General features: G+C 40.0%; 1 long non-coding RNA gene across 1 annotated transcript; it reads left to right on the top strand.

Moving 5' to 3' along the window:
- The first annotated feature begins 10468 nt into the window (after positions 1–10468).
- Positions 10469–22454, top strand: LOC113956899. The gene is made up of 3 exons (XR_003531004.1): positions 10469–10522; positions 20058–20129; positions 22351–22454. It is a non-coding gene; the product is annotated as an uncharacterized LOC113956899 (long non-coding RNA).
- Positions 22455–22902: the final 448 nt, after the last annotated feature.

The following is a 22902-nucleotide window of genomic DNA, read 5'->3' on the forward strand; positions in this document are numbered from 1 at the left end:
TCCTATGAATGAAGGGTACATTAGACTTTTTGTTAGTCTCTTCTATCAGGCAATACCATATACTAAATTGAAAAAGGAAAATAATCTTGACTTCCATGTGCCTGATGTACATAATTCCATCACTAATTCCTTTAAATGAAACAATATTTAAAATTTCTGGCTTCAGACTGTATTAAAACAACTGCACTTTCCTGAGGAATGCTGTTCAGTATAACTACTGTTTATCAGCTCACAGTAGAATTTCCTTACATTTAAAGCATTTGAAAATTACTCTAGAGTACTCTGAGTCTAACGAAGACTTATGTCTTTGATACGAAAAGCTTACCAATGTAAAAGTGTGCCAGCTAAAGACTGGGTGCCTGGGAAATCAGATAATGGGCTTCATCAAGTTTTCTGAGAGAGTCAAACCAAAATATTTACTGTTTGAGGTCCCACCAGCTCCTTCTACAAAGAGATCCCTCTGTTCTGGACTCTTGAGCTGCAGGCTGTGCCTTGCCAGCAGTATGAAAACAGGCTGGGCACAGAGGGAATGCTTTAGGTGAGGGTGTCTGTAAATATTCTCATGTACAAGAGGTAGTTTCTTTAGTGATAGTATAACATGATGCCTGTGAGACTGTGAGATTATTTACTGAAAGAGGCTATTCACAGGAGCATGTAGTGACAGGATAAGGGGGAATGGCTTCAGACTGAAAGAGAGTAGGTTTAGATTAGATATTAGGAAGAAATTCTTCCCTGGGAGGGTGGGGAGGCCCTGGCACAGGTTGCCCAGAGAATCTGTGGATGCCCCATCCCTGGAAGTGTTCAAGGCAGCCCAGTCTAGGACCAGTGGAAGGTGTCCCTGCCCATGGCAGAGTGGTTGGAAATAAGTGATCTCTAAGGTCCCTTCCAACCCAAACCATTCTATGATTATATGATTCTGTGCCTACAAAAAGCTACAGGATCATACACATTTTGCTGTTCATGCTGTCTTGAAGTGCATCCCTTTTGCCTCCAGAACTTCCCTTTAGGGTGCTTTCTGGACTTCTACAAGAGAAGGGGGGCCAGTCCTACAGGGATACAGATGGAGACTTCCCTGCTGGAGGGCATAATGTCATTGTTTGTGGTTAATCACGCAGTATCCTCCTGTCCAAGGAAGCAGTTTGATGTCCTGGGAGCAGCCTTTAGCAGTTGAGAGCTCCATGCATTACTTAGTTACAGTATTTATCAGACTTGAGGTCCAGTTTTAAAATGCAAAATGAACAGAAACCATTCCTGGATGACATTAATTAATAAATCAGAATGGTCCCTCTCTCAGCATGCCCCAAAGGCTTCATATAACACAGAGGTACTCACCAACAGACTCTGGCACATGGGGTTTTATTAGTGCAGTTTATCTTTTACCTGGGGCCTCAGCTAATTGCATTGGCTTTAGTGTAAGGTGTTTTCAGATGGTTTTGGATGTGCTTTGTAATGTGTTGTATCCATGAGCATATGATCTGACTGAGGTTTTTTCCAAATGGGCTTAATTTGCCCACTAAAAACTGAAATTAGCTGAAATTCTCTGGACTCTTTGAGTATGGAGTTGGATTTTGGGAGGGGATTTCTTTTTTTTTTTTTTTTTTTTTTAGATAAAGTTAAGTTTTCTTTTCAAGATATTTGATAAAATGAAGACCATTCTTGAGGCTTTGTGTTTCCAGTGCTGCAATTCTAAAGGTGGTACAGGTTAGAGGTGTAGTTCTTTTGTTTGCTTTTGAGGAAGTAAATTTTCATGAGAAATAGTTGCTATACTGCTTTTCACAGTATAGTATAAGCAGTACTGTTAGATGACAATTTTTGGATGCATTATATCAAAAATGGGATTTTACATCTATATAAATTCAATTATAAACTGTCCTAAATATTTTCTGTAGGCTAAATATTAAGTTTTTCAGACATATATTTCAAAACCAATTTCAATAAGAAACCTATTTTTTATGACTCTTAGCCCATAATGTTGAAATATCTTGGCATTTTCAGAAAGATAGAACTTCAAAATGTCTCAGGTTGTCTTGCAGAGACCAGAATAATTCCTAACAGTATTTATTGTCCACCCACTGTTAATAAAAATGTTTTCATGCAATTTACAGCTGATATTATCAGCTACTCTTGAAAAAAAAATATTTATTCTCTTGAAATTTACACCAGCAAATATTTAAAGGGAGCGAGGAGCAGGCAATTCTTCCTTTATATCTTGCTGTACGGTGAGGAGATTTCAAGCGTCAAAGAGCACCTGGTCCTTCTGCTAAGGAGTGTGCATGTGTTTGTGTAGCTGGGCTCGTGCATTCTGATCATCACTACATTATTCTTGTTCTCCAAAACATGCTGTTGCTCTTGTGTGAGACTGTACTGTGGGGACTTGTAAAAGTCACACATTTTCCAGGAGAAGTTAGGCTTTGTTACACTTAACAGCTTGTGTGCGTGTGTGTGTGTTGATTAAATAGCACATTATTTTTGTGAGAAAATCTCTTTGTATATAGCTTAAAGATAAGGTGGAAACTTGACATCGTTGCTTTAACAGTGCCAAAATAAACGCCTGGTAAATTAGTACAAATAAATGTACTTGTGGTTTACTGTCTGTGGGGAAAAGTGTTTTTCACTTCAAAATGTTGGAACTAGCAAACTGGGAATGTTAATTTATCCTCGCTCATGCTCACAGTCTTTTAAAATTCTCAGGTGTTTAGTACATGTGAGTGTTTAAGCTCCCTTGTGATTAAAATGCCAGTCCTACTTGGCCTCATAATAATAATTAGTGAGACTGAGAGTGTACCCAATCAAACACCACATGGGTATTTGAAACCAGTTTGAAGCAGATGCAACATTGACTTGTAGGAGGTGGCTCTGGATCCCTCCTGGGCACATGTCTGGTTTTCCAGACATGCACCCAAGGTCAGGGAAGATCCCTTTGGGGTGCCTTAGGTCTGGGCTACAGACAACTATGTAATTTCTCCTGCACTTGGATGGTGGCAAGGAAGTGCTGGGAATTTTCTACTTTAATAATACTGTCAGAGTTCAAGCTCAGCACCAGCTCACATGAGTTAAATTACAGAAATAAGCTGTACTAGATTTGGTGTTCCCATGCAAGGGCTTTGTAAGTGTACATATTAGTTATAGTGCTCCCTCTTTCTGTGTCTTTGGTGACCCAGTTTTCCTGCTGTCTTCCCTATCCCTAAGCATAACTGAAGGAAAGTTGCTTAGAGACTGGTGATCTGATTTTGATTTCCTTTTATGACAAGGTAACCCTCTTAGTTGATCAAGGGCAGCCAGTTGATGTAATCTTTTGAGATTTTAGTAAAGCTTTTGATACCGTCTCTCCCAGGATCCTTCTAGACAAAGTGTCCATCCCACAACTGGATAAACACACCATGTGGTGGATCAGCAATTGGCTCGTGGGTCAAGCACAGAGGGTAATAGTGAATGGGGTGACATCAGACTGGTGACCTGTTACTAGAGGGGTTCCCCACTAGGTAGCACAGTGCCTATCCAGGAATCATAAACTAATTTTGAAAAAATACTTATCATTCTGATAGACAGAAGTTTATCCATGTGAATATTTTATAATTGACACAGCATTCTCTCATCTTACTGGAAAAGGCAGATAACTCATCTGACCCTGTCCCTTGCTCTGTAGTACTTCAACCTGGCACATTTCTTGGGGGGTTTGATTTCTTTCTCTTTGTGAGAAGTTATAAATGACATTCACACAACAAGTCTGTGGAGGGGACTGAAGATGAATTCTGCACTGTCTATAGCAGAAATAGGATGAGGGAAGACCAGGCATTTTTCTATGCTGTTGTATAAGCTGTTGAACCCTATAATACCTCTGGGCAGATGTTTTGGTACCAAGTGAATCTGGGAAATTGCAGTTTATTCCTCTGCCTCCCCCATAAGTTCAGGCCTCTCTGGAGATGAACTCCTCTTGTGTCCCTTCACCGGGGGAGCTGTGCTGGTCAGTGTGTTCTGTGGAATTTCATCAGTGAGTTTCATTCCTCAGGAGCTACTGTCATCCTTCAAAACATTCTTTTCCTCCTTTCTTCCTAAGCCCAGCTGGAGCTCTAGGTCTGCTATCCCGTTTCCCCCAAGCCACAGGTTAGGACCAGCTTTCAGTTGCTGCTACTGCTGATCCAAACCAATGTTGATTCAAAGGCTTTGCCCCGTGACATCACCTCCTTTCTGAACCCAGACTTAATGAATGTCACTAGAGTCAGCAGTACTGCTTGAAGGGCATGTGTGAAAACCAAGGCAAGAGTATCAAGAGTATCAAACTCTAGGCCAGAAAGTACTTTATACATTCATTAGAAATCATGGAGCTCAGGTCACACCTTTACTGATTTTGTCCGAAGCTAAGAGAAAGAAATAAATCTTGAAAGAAACTGTTAAGGATTAATTTTGAGAAAGGTCAGCTCCTCAACATTTTCTGGATTCCAGAAATACTTGTTCATTCAGTTGCAATGCTGTTGGCAGTTTAAAATATGGGTTTGGACTTGTCAGAAGGGGGGTAATCTATTAATCAGTACTTCATCATCTACAATGGCTTATCTTCTCTTTTCTGTAGTTCCTCTTATTAGTTGGACATCAGCATTGTCTACATAATTCATACCATCCATCAGCAGGAATGAATGAAGTACACAGCAATATATCAGTTTGACTAAGCTCAATAAAGCGAAAGAGAAGTAGAAAATTATTGCAATAATCTTAAATCTTTAATGATAGTGGAGTTAAATATATATCATTTTCTTTACTCATTACTGTAGCGATAAAGGCCTGTGCTAGTACATAGTTCTAATGGGACATAGAAAGTTTCTTCTTATTCTGTTAGAAAAAATATTTTTTTCTTTTTCTATTTTTTTTTTTTGAACCTTTGGGACAAATGGTTTAATGCCAGAGTTCAAATAGATCTTGGAGAGTACTTCTTCCGAACTTTATATAAAAAAATTAACTGAGCTTCTGATGGAATTAACTTCAGTCCAACTGTGCCTCTTTCCTGTGTGTTTGACAACCAAAAAAAAGTGTGTTAAGTTTTCAATGGGAGAGATTCAGCTGTTCCAAAGAATGAATGGCACTCATTTTTGTCTTGGTTAAAAATACTTGCAGATGTTTCATTAATAAACTGTGTCCTCCTATGAGAAGGGATTAAATTTGATGGGAATGCAGGAAATGTTCTTGCTACAATTTGCATGAAAGTTTCCTCAGCTTTGGCAGAACCATATGATGCACAAGGCTTATTATACTTGTCTGACAAATGTTCTGAGGATTCTACAGCTGGCTAGAAAGCACCACCCCAGGGCTGCAGGGACTGAGCTGAGCTCTCCCAGCACATTTTCCTTGGACTAGGGTTTGGATTAGACTGGACCTTAAAGCAAAAACAGAGCTGCTCTTCCTGTCCTTACAGATGTGAGACCAGGCACAATCAGGGCTGACAGGAGACAGAGGAGAGAAGGATGAAGGAGGTGATGTGAGAACTGCAATCTGGTGAGGCTGGAGTAGGTTGGAGCTGCCTGGATAGGAGACTCAGGCTGAAGTCATGGTGTGAGGAAGGGCAGACCCAGACGGCAGGTGGGACACAGAGATAGAAACAGGAACCATTTGGGGCCCTGGGGAAGACTGGTCGATGGGTGAGGCAGAGAATGGAGCAGAGGCAGAAGTGCAGACAGTGCTGGAAGACCCTGTGGAGGATGAGGTGAATGGAGGAGGCATGAACAAGAACATGTGTTAGCCCAACCAGAACTGGGGCAAACCCACAGATTTCTCTGCTGTCAGTGTTAAAGGGCTCTCAGGAGTTTTACAGTGATTTTCTAAGTTTATCTACCTTTACATAATTTTGTGCTGTATATTCAGCTCTGCTTATTGAGCTTTGAGACAAACATTAACGTAAGGCTGAATTAGGAAATATTAGAGGGAGCAGAAGGAACAGGTTCAGATTAATTTTTTTGTTTTTCTCCTTTTCTTTTAGTCTAGGACATCCCTGCAAAGAAACTATAAGGGGAAGCTTTTGAGACTTGACAGGTTCAGAACTGTTGGGATTACCTGTACAATGATGGATGGTGCTATACAGCAGCAGCACAGTAATGTTTTGGCAGCCTATTTGCCAAATCCTGCAGGAGGATTGACTCAGAACCCACACTGCCTCAATCAGTGAGAAACTTTCCAGGTTAAGAGCAATCCATGGGATGAAAATCACACCCTTTTTGGTGCACAGGCTTAATATGAAGTAATTGCTTTTAATTAAACTGTTCTGAGTGAGTCTGAACTTTGCAACTTCAAAGCATGTGTAACAGATGTTTTTGTTGCTTTATAGCTATCTCCCTAGTCCCAAGAATTCTTGTCACGTTTTAGGTAAGTGCTGGTCATGAAAGCAATTTATGGATTAACATGGATTAAAGGGAGGTTCTTTCAAAGGAATATTTCAGCAGTAAGAATGATAGGCCTAAATGGCACTTGTTGTAAAGTTTCTAAAACCTGCACTTTCTGCTGTCTATTGGACTTCTAATCAAAGCTCTGATTTAAATTTTCCTTAGTAACTTTATGTGATAACTTTTCTGTGTCCTCTAAATTACTTTGTCTATTCCAGATAAATTGATCTCATCAAGAGTGAAAGGACATCTTTTTTGAAGCATCAAATCTTTCTTGCTAGAATCTAGATTTATTAACTTCACATTATGAAGTTAATAAATGTTGTCCCTCTCTCCCTTCTGAGGCCTTTAAGGAGAGAATGGACCAAATATTCAGAGGTTTAGGACATGTATGTGTAATAAGGAGTCCTTAAAAATTAGTGCATCTTTATGCTTAGGGGCTGACACCTTGTATTTGAGAAAAGCACCTTTGGAAGGTTTTGTTGTTGTTGTTGTTGTTTCTGCTCTTTTTTGTTATTTGAAGAAATCCATCTGGGACTTTCAAATCTGTTCTCTCAGACATTCTGTGTGTAGTAAGACGTTCAGCTCCTTGCTTCAGGCTCCAAATTGAGAATTAATGAAATGGATAGTTTTAAAGCACCAGTCTAAACATAATTATAGCAGAAGGTGTTACTGAGATTGTAACCTCGAGTTGTACAGTAGCTGTAGAGATATCATTCCCCAGGGACACCTCCCAGCAGTATAAAAGGATGAATAGCAATCCAGCAGCCCAGACCAGATGTGTAGAGCAGGTACATACAAGACAGACAGCAGAATGGCAGAAGCACTGATGTACAGATTTCAGAAGCAATACCATCTCTTTGTGCTCCTGAAGAAGCCTCAGGAAAAACTGGGAGATGTTCTTTTTAAGTGCTCAAGATGTCTGCTGATGACAGCTATGCTTCCAGAAAAAGATGAGTTTTCAATTATAAACTGTAGTTATTCAACCTATAGAACACTGTTTTTTACATATACAAGCTATTCTCAAACGTGGTTGATTTTTATTTAGAACATTTAGGATACACTACAAGTATTTGGACCCAGGAAATAGATTTATTCAATCAGAAATACATAAATATTGATGTGGCAAAAAAAAACCCTCAAAGAATCTACTTTTTAAAAGCATTTAATGGAAATATTTACATTCTATTTGTTGAAGAGGTATAATTTCAACTAAAGCAACATTTGAAATACCTGTGATTTGCATGAATAAGTACAAATTCTTTCCTCTGTGACTATTCTTTTGAAGAAATCCAACCAAAGTACTTATGACTTTGCCTGAAAGCTATAGTTAGCACTAATTTAGCTAAAAGTATGTAACAAAGAATATTTTATCCAGCTGTAAGTGTGTGATGAATTGGTGGGAATATATAGCCATTTGTTATGCTTGTATAGCAGTTCATAGCTGTAATAATCCTGGATCACTTCACTCTTCTCTGTGAATTAGGCAATATTAATATCCATTTTTGTCAATGGAGATTGAGAGACAGGGAGCAAGAGAGCTCTTACCATCTGCTCTTAATGGAGGCTTAACCTTCTGTCTCTCTCTGCCCATGCAGATGAACTTCTTTCAAAACTTTGGAAGTACTTTATTTGTAAAGTTCAGGTATCTCCTAGGACCACATTGTCACAGTTTTGAACTTTTGAACAGAATATCTCTGTTTAGGGTTGAACCCAGAGGTAAGGCAGAACCAGTGTGCTACAAGGTCTCCCAGACATTTTCCAGAATCACAGAATCATGGAATCAACTGGGCTGGAAAAGACCTCTGAGGTCATGAAGTCCAACCCTTGATCCAACACCACTGTGGTTACCAGACCATGGCACTAAGTGCCCAATGGTTTGGGTTGGAAGGGACCTTAAAGATCATCCAGTTCCAACTCCCTTGCCATGGGCAGGGACACCTTCCGCTATCCCAGGATGCTCAGAGCTCCATCCAACGTGGCCTTGAACACTTCCAGGGATGGGGCATCCACAACTTTTCTGGGCAACCTGTGCCGGGGCCTCCCCACCCTCCCAGGGAAGAATTTCTTCCTAATATCTGATCTAAACCTACTCTCTGTCAGTTTGAAGCCATTCCCCCTTGTCCTGTCACTACATACCTTTATAAAAGAGCCTTTCTTGTGGGCTCCCTTCCAGCACTGGAAGGTCACAATTAGGTCACCCTGAAGCCTTCTCTTCTCCAGGCTGAACAATCCCAACTCTCCCAGCCTTTCCTCGTAGCAGAGCTGCTCGTCCCTCTGATCCTCTTGGTGCCTCCTCTGGGCTCACTCCAGCAGCTCCATGTCCTCCCTGTGCTGGGACCCCAGGGCTGGAGGCAGCTCTGCAGGTGGGGTGTCACCTGAGGGGGCAGAGGGGCAGAATCCCCCCCTGCCCTGCTGTCCAGGCTGTGGGATGAGCCCAGCACACGGGGGCTCTGGGTGCCAGAGCACACGGCCGGGGCAGCTCCAGCCTCTCACCCACCAGCACCCCCAAGTCCTTCTCCCCAGGGCTGCTCTCATCCTGTTCACCCCCAGCCTGGACTGATACCAGGGTTGCCCTGACCCAGGTTCAGCACCTTGTGCTTGGTCTTGTTAAGCCTTGTGAGGTTCCCATGGCCCACTTCTCGAGGAGTGGGATGACATCCCCTGCTGCAGTTGAATGAGTGCCAGCTACTTTTTGAATTTGTCCAGTGGCATCTGTGGTGAATTCAATAACTCTGTACCTACAATAGCCTGGAAGATAAAGCAGTACTTTTGGGGCTCTGCTATGGGCATGTCTGTATGAAGATTTACTGGATTTGGGCTCCTGTGTCTGGCTAACTAAGGCTGTAAAGCCTTCAATGATGTGCCTGAAGTTACCTAACAATTCTATTGTGGAGCAAATAATTTAAATTGATATCTCCAAAGTTAGTGCCTTCCCACTCACTGTCGATACACTGATTAGAAGCTGTCTGAGGCTATAAGTTAGTGCTTGTAACTCTGTTAAAGCTGTTTTGTGTGTGGCAGCTTCCAACCTGGTGCCTCTTACCAGGCAATTTGCAGTTGAGTTGGAGAGTAGAGGAGCAGCGTGGGAGCTGCAGCTGTGCCATTTCCAGCCCCACACCAAGCACTACCAGGCATTACCTCTCCAGCTCTGAGGTCTTATGGGCTGAAGTCAGGAACTGGGGAGAAATGTTTTCTTCTTGGTTGTTCTCCATATTCTTTTTTACACATGTAAAATACTGATTTATGTGGAAAAAATACTCCTTACCTTGGCAGGAGGTAACTCTCCTATCTTTGAATTCAGTTTCTGATAACATTGTCTTATCTTTGTATTAAAGTGGACTCATAATCTTACCATAGTGCCTTTGCCCATTTCAAACCCATCAGGTTTTTTACAGGTTCTTTTCTTTTGTTTCTGATAGTATTGTTAACACACTTTTATTAGGCAATCTATAGAGCTCACATCAGGCTATTTCACAATAAGTGTTCCTAATCTTCTCTGTAAAATTCACTCTGTGCATGTTTGTCTTCTGGTGATTCAAAACTTGCTTCCAACTGTCTGCTTTTTGTATTATCATAATCTTGATTCAAATCTAGCTGGTTAGGAGTTGACACAAACAGGTTTATTAAGGTGTCTTATTCTGTCTGACAGATCTCATATTTAGTAATGCATTGTACTCCTACCTTATTGATCAAAAAATCCTTTTACATTATTCATCTTTTTCTGCCAGTTTGCAGAGCTTGTTGCTCAATTGATTCAATAGTTCATTTTACATTACAGTATTTGTAACCGGAATTTCTTATGTTCTAATGTAGAGGTAGGGAATACCTTAAAATTCCCTTCTAAGCCAATCAGTATTTTCTGAGTAATAAATATATGTATCAGTGTTGTTGTAAATGAATTTTACTTCTTCTGAAGGTTTAGGGGACTCTGCTATGAAGTTATCTACTTGCATTTAAGTATCAAGAAAATATCTACACCTTTTAATACACAAGAGCTTTAGGCCTGTGACTTCCCAATCCCCAGCAAGTATTCTGAGAGGCAACTGCTGTATAATATCTGAAATATCTACATCATCTGCAATATCTGTATTTTTTACATATATGTTGATCAAAGAAAAGCCAGAAATGGACCTCACCTGGGCAAACTAGAGGTAAGTAGCAACTCTTCTGTAGCCATTCTGATCTATGCCCTTTTGTTCCCTTATTTCCAAAGGAGCCTGCTACTGCTTATTGTACCTGGTAAAATTGGCAGAAAATGTTAATTTGTGTATATGTGTTTATGCTGTAGGTACAAGTCACCTGTGCTACAGTACAGAAAAGGAGGATAATATAATCTATACTGAAGGTTTTTTGAGTAAAGACTGGAGGTTTTTTTAATGTGAATTATGCCCTGGTGCCCTCAAATCACAAAATTTGATTTTCTTGTTGTTGCAAGGAAAGTTTCAACGAGAAACTTAACGGGTCTGATGTCAGTGTAACTCTGGAGCTATGTTTTAACTTCACTGCTTCAAAACTGTTTTTCTTGGCTCCAGCCCCACAGCTGTGTTAAAGTACAGGTGCACAGAGGAAATGCACTCAGACACTCAGAGTACTTGCAAAATACTCAACTTTCCTGAACAATACAGGCTGAATGTTCAGGCATAGCAGAATTCCTACTTTCTTCCCTTGGAGCTCCTGTCTGTGGACTGGTACAGTTGCCTTTTGTCCCACATCACTTTGTGGTGAGCACTGAGGGCAGCAAGCACACACAGGGACCAGGAATCTCCTGGGGCTGCTTTTGCATTGTGTCTCCATCCTCTGCCACCGCTCCAGCAGAAAATGTGGCCTTGGGGCCTCAGTAACAAGTATTCCCATTCCTTAGACTTGCCCTGACTAGGTGTTTGTCTCATTACGAATGTGTTAGGCTCGCAAAAATCTCTTACCTGCTGGCATGACCTGGAGAAATATGCCTTCTATGTAACATCTCATAGTGATAAACAGTTTCCATTCACAATTTTAGGTATCTGCAGGCTTTGACTGACTTCACAGCGCTCACCTGCATGACATTAGACATTCATTAGACATGGTGATTTGTGTTTCTTTTCTTGCACTCTCAGTTGATGTAAATTGGTATGGCTGACAAAACACCAATCAGTCAGGATGTCTTACCCTAAAAAAGCCTCAAGCTGGGTGCTCTAATGTGGCACAGACTTTCCCAGGGCTTAAAAAAGGGTCTTTGAAAATTAAAGAGGCTAGTTGAGTATATAAACAGTTGTGTGGATATACATTGTACTTTATATGATATGGCAAAGGTAGAATGGGAGCAATTGTGGTTGCTCTATAAATGGACCAAAGGAAGGTTAGAAATGTTGAGTTAAAGGGCAGCGTTGGCACCACAGAATCACAGAATCACAGAATAGATTGGGTTGGAAAAGACCTCCAAGATCATCAAGTCCAACCCCTGATCCAACTCCAATTACTATATCATGGCACTAAGGGCCACGTCCAATCTCTTTTTAAAAACCTGAAATAAACCTTCTACAGAACTGAAATAAACCTTCTACAAATAAATTTAGTTTGGTAATGAGAAGATTGAGGTTCTGGAGCAACTTTCCATTTAGAGTAGTGGGGACAAGAAACCAAATTACTTCTAAGATGGAACTTGCTTGTTTATGAAGTGTCTGTGTTGTGTGGCTGCCTGTGATAGCAGAGAATTGCATTTGATGACCCAGGAGGTCCCTTCCAGTATTGCTTCCTATGAATATGCAATCATTATGAAAATAAATAAAGCTTCTGGTGTGCTTCACTGGTTGCAGAATCCTTTCTGTAATAACCCTAGGAACCTTGCTGGAAATAATTAGCAGAATTACCAGTTATAATCTGAAAACACAGAAAGCTGAAGTGACTGGAGGAACAATGTGAAGAATTTTTCACTCTCTGGATTTGGGTGGAGGAATTGTTTATGATGCACTTCCTTGAAAGGGTATTTGCTATTAAAGCAATTTACTTTATGTCTTTTGCTTGCATTTACAACAGAACATCTTTATATGGAATTGTATATTCCCTCTGCTATTGTGCTGTATCTGTGTGCATTTTTAGCTGTCCATCCCGTGCTTCTGTGCTGTATATTTAAACAATTGGCAGAGGAAATTGCTGGCATTTACTGAATATCCCGAATTAACTTGTCCAAGATTTCCTTCTCTGCTAAGAAAGCAGGCCCTCCTTGCTGTTGCAGTAGTCAATGGTTCCAGAGTGACCTCCTGATCCTCAATTCAAGCCTTTCAGGTGGCTGCCTCACTTGTGCTTCTGCTGGTGGAATACAGATCCTCCCAGGGTTACTGGGGCTGCTGGCTGTATTTCTGAGCAGATCAGGCCTAACAAAGCAACACTGCTGGAAATCCAAATGTGCTCTGTAAAGCATCATCAAAATACTAACGATAAATCACAAGAGTCTGTGCTATGCTACAAATCCTGTGATTCAGTGTGTCAAAAAGGAACTGTTAGACTTCCAACTTGGGATAAAATAATCACAGGAAAATAGGTGGATCTGTCAAGTTGTTAAAAGATAATGCTGAAATATGCAGCAATCTGCTCAGCAATCAGTCTGTCAAAGATGGTAAATATTAGTCTAGAAAATAGGAAAATAGACCTTTTTTTACATTAGTGCTTGTGAAAATAACTTGTATTTGACTTTGCATTTTAATACTTGCGTCTTTAACCCACACTGGAAGGTTAGAGCCAAAAAAAAATACAAAAAAGAAATTATGTTTAAAACAAATGCAAAACACGAATTAAAAAAAAAAAACAACTTAACAACCCTAAATCCCTGCTGTATGACCTTGTAGAAGACAAATAAACAGTTCGTATTAAGAAAAAAAATTACTTAGCCAAATCCAGTTGTAGTTTAAACAAATTTTTAAGGTTCATTTACAGTACCAAATCCTAATGGACCTAGAGACCTGACAAGAAGGAATGGAAAGTTTCAGCTTCTTCCTGCAAAATTACAAAGTCACCTTATCCATTATCAATTGCTATAAATCTCCCCTGTGCACTTAGTGACCTAAAAGATGGTTAAGATACACTGACTTGCAATGGCAAAATGATGACTGGACATATTTGGCTAGTTCTGTACTCAAAGTGTGTACAATATGCAAACACAAACCCTACATTTTCAGTTTTTTAGCATCATGAGGGAATCTGCTTTTGGGATTGCTGATAATTGATCATCTCACAAATGAAAGGAACATTTATGGTGCAGCATTGCTATGACTTGGTGCCTATTAAAGAGGGTGAAGAATTCTGCAGATGCTACAGAGTGCAAGAGGCTGTTTTCAATCCACTGCAGATGTTCACATTCCTCACCATTTCAGACATATGGCTTAGCTAGGAAGAAACTTATTGCCCTTTTTAACTTCTCAAAGATCATTAAAAAGCGATGCACTTAGCTGTGCTGTGCTTTGCTGTCACTGTGCAGTGCAGAGGAAATGCAAGCCTGTAAGATATGATGTAGATGTAGCTGGTTGTGCTTCCTAGAGTTAAGGCTTCTTTGTATGTCCATTTTGTAAGATTTGTTTCTGCTGAGTTGAGCTTTGTCAAGCTGAAGTATACTTGGCTGCTGCTATGGGATGAATTTGAGGCTCTGTCAGCAGAAATAATTGAGCTTCTTCTTGGAAGGAGACGACATTCTTAATTGTTGGCTGGAAAGCTCTCACACTTCCACGTTTCAGACCAGACACATTGTCTAGAGGGTTGTTCTGTTGCTGGGGGTGAGCCTTTTTTGTTATTCTCCTAAGAATCCAGCAAAATCTTGTCATGTTACTGAGTTACAAAGCATGTGCTTTGCTAGAGGCTAAGCTGGCTTCTAATTAAGACCTCACTTTTCCTGGACCTGCCCAGGCTCAGGGATACATTCAGACCTGCTTTAATCAAGCAAGTTCCAGAAGGACTGGTAGAGGTGGTGGGTGCTTGGAGTGGCAGCAACTGGGATCAGTGGAGTACTAAGGGCTGCGGTCTGTGAGAGTTGTCCAACTGAGGATGTTCCTGGGGTAGGAAAAAAGCATACATTCATGGAATTGTGCATGCAGAATGCTGCTTAACTGGACTTTGCAAACTGATCTGTCACAACAATATTTTGCATGCAAGAGAGGTAGGTAAGCTTAGTTTCAGCTGGATGTCGGGGTGGTTCAGTGCAGAGGATTTATTTAAACAGTGTTCTTTCATCTCCCTTACCTCAGGATTAACTACTCCCTCCAGTGAGCCCCCAGTCAGTGCAGTTTGTCCTTCTGCCTCCTACTGGCTTCAGGGTGATCCAGGATATGTATCCCTGTTGTAAATATGTTTTATGTGAAAGATGTAGTTGTAATGTGAGTTCCTGAATTTCTTCCTGTGTATTTGTGGCAGACAGCTCTGCTGGTGTGTGGCATTCTCAGTCTGTAGCAGATGTCCACCTATGTAGCCTCTACAGATGCTGCTGACAGCTTAACAACTGATGTAGTCTAAAGATAATTAAATATTAAGTCTTGAATAGGCTCTAGTATCCTATCAGTAATTGAACTACCATAATATATTTGCCTCTGTTTACTGCTGTGCACTAAGCCAGATGCATTTCATCATTCTGATCCTTTTCACACAGCTTTTCTCCCATAATGCAGCTTCATGTGTAAGCAGTTGTGTTAAGTAGCAGCCGTACAAGCTTCCCATCTGGCTTTACCATAAGAACAAGCTACATGCAATAAATGCATCTCTGTTCTTAAACCAAGGAAGAACAATTGCAGAGACATTCTGCAGTCACCTGTGGGGAAAAGTCTGTCCAGGGTATTCGTAATTCCTTCAAGCTTTTATGACTACTGCTTGCTACCTTTCTCCTCTCCTTTAATTATCTGGTTTGTTTCCTATCCATGATGTTTTTCCTTGCACCCTATATGTAGGTATATTTATTGTTACAGGATTGAGTGATCCTGTATGGTTCCCTGAAAATGTTCCACACAAAAACCTATGGCTTTGGTTTTGCCAGAACCACACAAATTTTGCAAATGCATCAATTTTGGAGACTCTCTTCAGTTACTCCTGAGACAGCTTTGCTGGGGCAAAGAGAGCGGGGGAGGCAACATTGCCTTTGAAAGTTCTGGCTGCCTCTCAAACATGAAGTGAATTTTCTGCCTTGCTGTAGCTGCTAGTCAAGTCTCTTGATGTGAGTGTATGCAGCAAAGCAGTCTCTTTCAGGAGGGAAAGAAATGACAACCGAAAGCATAAAAGCAGGCTGCGTGACAGAGGGCTAGATACATGATATCAGCTAAAGGTTTGGGGTTGTTTTCCTTTCTCTTTTTGTTTTGTTTTCATTTCTGCCTTAAGGGGCAGAACTCAGTTCTGCTGGTTCTTCATGCAGTCCATTAGACAGCAGCATCCAATGGTGTGTATTCATTATTCACTATAAATTGAAAAGTTATTCTAATTAGACAGTGATGTAATCCTCCTGCTGCTTTGGATCAGATGTCTTCCAGTGTAAACAAAAACCCATCAGACTTGAAGAAGTGGGTCAGATCAAGAGACATCACAGTGCATTATAGCATAATCCAGTGGAATTGGTTCTAAAATGGTGCCTCTTGGTGGGGGAAGGGGACACTGGACTACAGCCTACACTTTGAAAAGGTCACTGTAGTGGAAGAGTGTAAAAATTGTTTCTTCATGTCATTTTTTTTTTATTTCAGGGCATATTGTAGGTGCTGCATTTATACAAGGAACCCCATGTTCTTTCATGTGCTTTGCCTGTCAATGCTGCACGAAAATTTGAGTGAAATATTCTTTCAAAAGTCCATTTGCAGAGCAATGAAGTGAAACCATCTTAATCTAACAGTATGTAAAAGAGTATAAATTTGGCAGTGACATATGGATGTATAATTGTACAGCTTATGTACTGCTTTAATGAGGTATAAAACTTGTCTCAGAAATGCAGCTATGCAGTGACTTTCATTCCACAAATCCATCAGAACAGCATATCAATGAAACCATATTCTTTTCACAGTGTTGGAAGACATTTGTTAAGCATTAGCACCAGTTGTCATATGGTTCAGAGAGTCCCCATAAGGCCTGAGAGTGTTGCATTTGCCCTACTTGGACTTACTCTCACTGAATTGTTAACTGTTATGATTTAATATTTCTGTCACATATTAGACTCCCAGGCTGAAAGGACCATCCTGGATGTGGGGAAGTTTGTTGCAGGCTTTGCTATCTCTAGTTTGGAAGGAATTTGAAGGGGGTGCTGGAACAGGCATGAACACAGCTGCAGGGAAGTAGAGGCAGAAACAGAAGACTAAAGCACCAAAAGAACATACAAAAGAACATACAAAAAAATAAGGTTTTGGTCTGCTGGAAGTGAGGATTCTGGGGAGAGCGATCTCGGAGATTTCTCTGTCTCCAGACTGTTTGCATAGCTCAACTCTGTATATGAGGGATCCCTTTCCATAGTCTGTATGTTGCTCGCAGTCCCACGTGTATGGGAGACAGTGAACAACCCCGGCATTGGTGGAGAGATGCTTTTGTCTGTATGTAGCTGGAATTCAAAGCTCGTGGACACTACCTTGAAGATTTACAGAGGTAAATGGGGGGCATGCAAGGCTCTCAGTTAAGATCAGCACCATGGATAGATAAGCAGACTAGTGAGAAAAACTCAGTTTTAAGAAGTTTGAAAATAAACTTTCCATCTTGCCTGAGTAGTTCAATTTACAGAAACTAAACAAAACAAACAATCCTCCAACAAACAAACCCCAAACCAAAATATAACCCCCTTACCCCCACCACCAAACCCTCCCCACCTATTCCTTGTTTCATTTCTTAATAAGTAATTTCAGCCAAATCTTTTTTGTTCATTCATTAATGGTGTAGCTAAATGCAATGGAATGCCTTTCCAAAGCTGATCAGGGTTTCATTTTGCACTTTATCAGCATGAAGTAGGTAATCTGAGCCTTTTCATCTCTGGGTACTCATCTGTGCTCAAGAGAAATCTGTTAATTAGAGCCTTCTCTCAATATGGATTTTCTTTCTTTCTGTGTGTATGTGAGTGGAATCAGTCTTTTAACAAAACAACCAAGTAAGTTTGTGTTAAGTGCTCTGTGGCAGCACTGGATTTGCAGACACAGAATGCAAGCCTGTTGCTTTTTGTGTTGGGAGGAAGGCTCCATTTCTTCTGTGGAGGAGAGAACTGAATAGAAGAACAAAGAGTAGTTTCATACCTAATTATTTGCCAGTGGCCTAGGCCCTGTATGAAATCAATAAATCTGGCATCTATTTTTCCCAGCTGCTTGTTGAGAGAATGGATTGCAGAGGTTATATCAGCCCAGGATATCAGTATGATTCAACATGTCATATGTGAGCTTTTGTATTGTCTTTGTGACCTCAAAAAATGTATGAGTCATAAGAGAATTGAAGAACACCACAAATAACCCCATTTTCAAAGGGGCCCTGAATAGAGCTTTAGTTCAAATACACAGGATCATGTCTATTCCACTGTCAGAATTATTGTTATCTGTCTTCTAAATATGTAATGACTATCACAGTAGACAGATGATGTGCAGATGTTACCAAAAAAAAAAGAAAAAGAAAAGGAATAAAAGAGGAAATGTGAACATTTCTATCATTAAAAATATCAAAAAAATCAGTGGTGATCATTGACTGAGCATTGTCCAGCAAAAACTAGAGGGACCAAAAGAAGTCTATCTTTCCACAAATAAAAACAAAACTATACACAAGATTTATAAGCATCTGCTTGAGATAATGGGAGACTTGGAAAGGAGATTGAAGTGATAGAACAAGCAGGCAAAAAGTAATGCATGGATGATCCTACAACTGCCTATAAGATTTAAAAGTTTATCACTATAATAACTTCTCCACAATGTACTGATAAAAAACAACTTGAGAACTTTACTGATGCAATTTGAGAAAATGATCAAAACATAGTAAAATTGTGTTAAAACAACATGGAGTTTAGATTAATGGGTTAACTATCTTTTGCACATTTTATGATAATTTACTTAAACCAAACTCTATGAGAAAAAAAGATTTTATGAGTAATCCTAGTAACAGTGCATGTGACTAGGTGGTATTATAGTATTGTATATAAATAGATGTATTTTTCCTTTCAGTACCTGTTCATTAAATGCAAAAATTCATTTATACATTCCTGGGTTTATTTTACTGTACTTTACCCTTTTGCAGTCTTGCTTAAAATCTCTTACAGTGAATGTAAGTTTTTAAATTTCAGTAAAATTATTCCATTGTTTATGTCAAGGGGATTAAAGGAAGTCACATTCCAATGCTCTTTTTTTTTTCTTACAGCTGGATTACTGAGAGAAGTCATCACCTTTAGGCACTTAAAATTTTACACAGTGTTTTATCAAATACTAGAGCCATGTTTTTGGCTTGAAAATTTAAATTTAATTGATTTTCTGGCCATGCCAAATTTAACACTGACAATGGCAGGGGTCCAGTGTACGTGAGTCACACATGAAACCTGTCTCAAATACAGAGGCACTTGAGCAATGAATTATGGTTTCATTCTTTTCAGATAGTCAGGTCATGGTGAGCTGACAATAGTAATAATTCTTGCCAACTTAAAACTTATTTTCTTAAATATGATACATAATATGTGATTGATAATGTAATTTAATATAACTTTTATATAACCATGAGAACAATGTTTTTCTGTAAGGACAGTCAAATACTGGAATAGGTTCTCTGGACAGTTTTTGGATTCTCCCTGTATAGAGTCTCCATTGGAAACAGCTCTGAGCAAGGAGGTTGGATGAGATGATCTCATCCAGGACAGGTCCTGTCCAACCTCAGCCTTTCTCTGATTTAATATTTGCAACATGCTTACTGTGATTTTGTTAGACTGGGACTTTCCATACCAATTTTCACCCCGAAGTGCATTTTGATGACAAAGTTTCAAGTCCCAGTAAGAGTTTTATAGTGGAAGTGCTGACAAAACCTTTCCTCTGACGGTGCAAGTGTGTCACTATTACAGAGAGCAAGAACATGGAATAAGGTCTAGAGTTAGGGATTGACCTATAACTCCTGCATGATAAAGCATTAGTAATGACTGTAATTAGCAATTATCAGTAGCAGTCTCCTATGATTTTCTACATCATATAGCCCTTTAATGTCTGCTTCCAATTTCCTCTTAAATTAGTAGAACATTTATTTCATATAGAGCATCTGTTTCATAATGCATTTGATCTAATTTTCTTATGCTTTCAAAAATTATAAAAAGAACCAGCTGCACCTACTTTTGTTTTTTTGGTTCTAGGATTACATTTTATCATTTGTGCAGGGAGACATTTTCATTTTGGAAAGGTCGTCCTCTATGTACAATATCTGTTATTTCAAACTCTAAGGAAGCTTAATTTTTGAACTTAGGCACCCTTTTTTTTTCTTTTTTCTTTCTCTTTAATGTCATACTGGGCGGGATTTGGAAGCAGGAGACTGTTTCAGAGACAGATGTTCAAACCTAGTGAATGTTAGTCCCTTCCCCTACCATTTGGGATCTGCTGCTGCATTTGAAAGAATAAGAGGAGAAATGTTGCTGTTCCATATTTCATATTGGCAGTGGTTTAATTTCTGCACTGAGAACAGTGATTTGGTGTTACCCAAGTGTTATCACACGGACCTAACTCTGGAAGTTGCAGTGCACTCATTTCCCATTAATTTTATCAGCAGTTGGGACCCCTCAGAACTTTGAAGCCAAACTATGCAAGGCCAGTTGGGAACCTTTGTGGCGGAGGAAAGGTATTGTAATGAATGTAACCTATTTAACCTCGTAAACTCAGCGGCAGGAAAGTGGTTTGAACAGGAAGGTGGAAAAGGACTGAAAGGAAGAGGAAAGGCTCCTTGATTTAGGATTTCAAAGACAAACTTATTCTTCTTGTAGATGCCTGAGAATTTAGTCTTCAAAGAAAGGACAGACATCAAACTGATTATTAGAGAACAACACGTTTTATTTTATTTGCAGCTATCTACTCCTAAATTTTAGTGCCAGGTATAGTAACAATCAGTTATATATGTTCATTCAGGAATATTTACCAGTTTATTTAAATTGAACTGCACTTACTAGATGAAGTTTTAAAGAATAATCTGTAATATCCCAGAAGCTTCATTGTGTGAATGCACTCTACAGCAGGGCAGAACTGCAGAATGGAAACTACTTGGGCAACATTTTTCCCCTCCAATCTTTCAGATTTTCTGTAGTCCTTCTCAGCAGTGATGAAGGATTTAGTACTCTCTAGATTAGCTGAGTTCTTATAAGCGTATCTGATAAATTACTCCTATATAAATGCATGAAAATATGCAATATCTCTGGAAATGACAAGAATATCAGAAGTTACAGATAATTTATTTGTGTGGTTGTTGACTGGACATGAAGTCAGTATGAGCAATAACCAGAGCAGTTTCTTGTCTCAGACAGTGAAATACTGACTTTAAACCTCATCAGGCTTCAAGGCTTCTGCCTACAATGCTCTGTAAAAACTAATTTTTAAATATTCTGTGGGACCTCTGGCAGCTTTGCCGGTCAGACATAAAGATGAGTTTTCTTTTTTTCTCCATTCATAGTTTAACTATGTATGATTGTGGAGAAGGGGGCTGAAAAATTCCACTTACTGGATTGCTCAGGTGCATAAAGCCATGCACACCTGGGTGTCCTCGAGAGCAATGAATCCAGGAGCTTCCGTGGCTCCTGCTGCTGGACTGGCATTGTTCACACTGGGGAAATTCCCACAGTACTCCCAAACACTCACAGATTCCTCAGGTCCCAGTTATAGCTCCTGTCTCACTTCTGTTCTCGTGTGGTCTGTGGGTCTAGATGCTGAAGGGGAAGATTTTGCAGGCTGGTGGGGTGTGCACATGGGGGAATCCCATTTGAAAAGTCCTTTTAAGCCGTGTTAGTGTTGCACCACTGTCATTTGGCTGAAGCATTTTGAGTCCTTTTCAGTTCTTCACATTGTTTTCTGAACTTTTAATCTACTTCCCCACATTTAAATGTCCCTTGGTAAGCCTCTCAGAGAACTACCAGGCCTGCTTGCTTGCTCGTTAAGCTATTGTTGAGATACAAAGTGAGATGCACATGTCATTGATACACAAGAAAACAGAAGCAAAGTGCAAAAGCCCATTACATTACAGAGTTCCCATGCATTGGGAATATATGGTGCTTTGCTTTTTGTCAGGGTTTTATAGTTTCCTTCTACTTAACTGTCACAATTAAAATATAACTTCATGTCAAATATATTGTCTTTGAAAAAAGAAATTGAGTTCTCTCTGGGGCGGTGAGAACCTTTGCTCTTTAAAGTCCATCAAAGCTTGCATTTTTTGGGCTGTATGAGCCTGGAGGAGAAACATTGTCATTCAGAAGTCAGTTCTGCTCACCCATTAGGAAAACACATTCACACTAATGGCTCTACAGTCAATCAGTGACAAAGACCTACAGGAAGACATACCTGTTTCACTGTTCACTGATCTTGCAATTTGATCAATATCATTTTGAATGAATTTTTTTTTACTTTGTCTGTAACATCTCTTTTTACAGCCAGACTGAATGTGCACCATAAAACTGTACTGCAGGTATTGCTGAAAGGACTAACCATGTCGAAGTCCACAGTAGAGACTCAACTTCATTCAGCCACATGGTTTTATCTGTTTCCAAATGAGCTCCTATTATTCTGTGGTACCCTGAGGGAGTTATAGTCACGATCTCTTCGCTGGCTCTTTGAGATGTTGCTGTTCTCTGTAGCAGAATTTCTTAGCATGTACCACAGCTTTCTGTTTGCTTCCAAAGTGTTTAGGGGAGCTTTCAGGCATTTAAATTTTGCTGTTGTGTTCAGAGTTGTAAAACCAGAAGAATAACTCTGAGTTTAACTTTATTAAAGGCGGTGTGTGCCTCTGTGGTTTTGAGGTCCTGATATCCCACAGTCCTGGGGTAGGACCATAGAGAGATCTCCCTGAAATGTCTGTGCAGGCTGTGCAGAGGATGGATTGGTTTTCTGTGCTCACCTGTCTCTGGCTGGCTGAAGAGGTCCTTCAGCTGGGAGAGTCCATGGGATCTGCGTGGATGTGACTTGGTTGCTCTTGTAAAGAAAAGCTTCTGCCAGTATTTCATTTCCTCTCTGCTTTTCACCACTGCAGCTCCATTCAAGCTAGATTTCCAAGGAGAAGGTAAGAATCTTAAATGGAAATACCTACACTTCTGTGAGTCAGTTGTGGTTCCATCCAAAGAGCCAATATCATGTAACTTATGGAGCACAGAGGAGATGAGAGGCTTGTAGCAGAGCAGCTTGTTTATTTATTTTTAGTCAGTCTTTCATTTCATTAAACACGTGACTTTCTGTAAGCTGTGTATTACCCAGCAACAAAAATATTTCTGCACAGAGTAGGAAACAAGTAGATGGTTCTCTGTTGTTGCTTTCAGTTCAGGAGCGCCAGAGGTTACCAGGTAATCTAGTTGTTATCTAGAAGGTGCCAAATTAGGTACAATATCAAGGAAACCATGTCTAGAAGATACTCTATAGCA

The sequence above is a fragment of the Corapipo altera genome, unplaced genomic scaffold (genome assembly GCF_003945725.1).
Source record: "Corapipo altera isolate COAL_440 unplaced genomic scaffold, ASM394572v1 224, whole genome shotgun sequence".
Lineage (NCBI taxonomy): Eukaryota > Metazoa > Chordata > Aves > Passeriformes > Pipridae > Corapipo > Corapipo altera.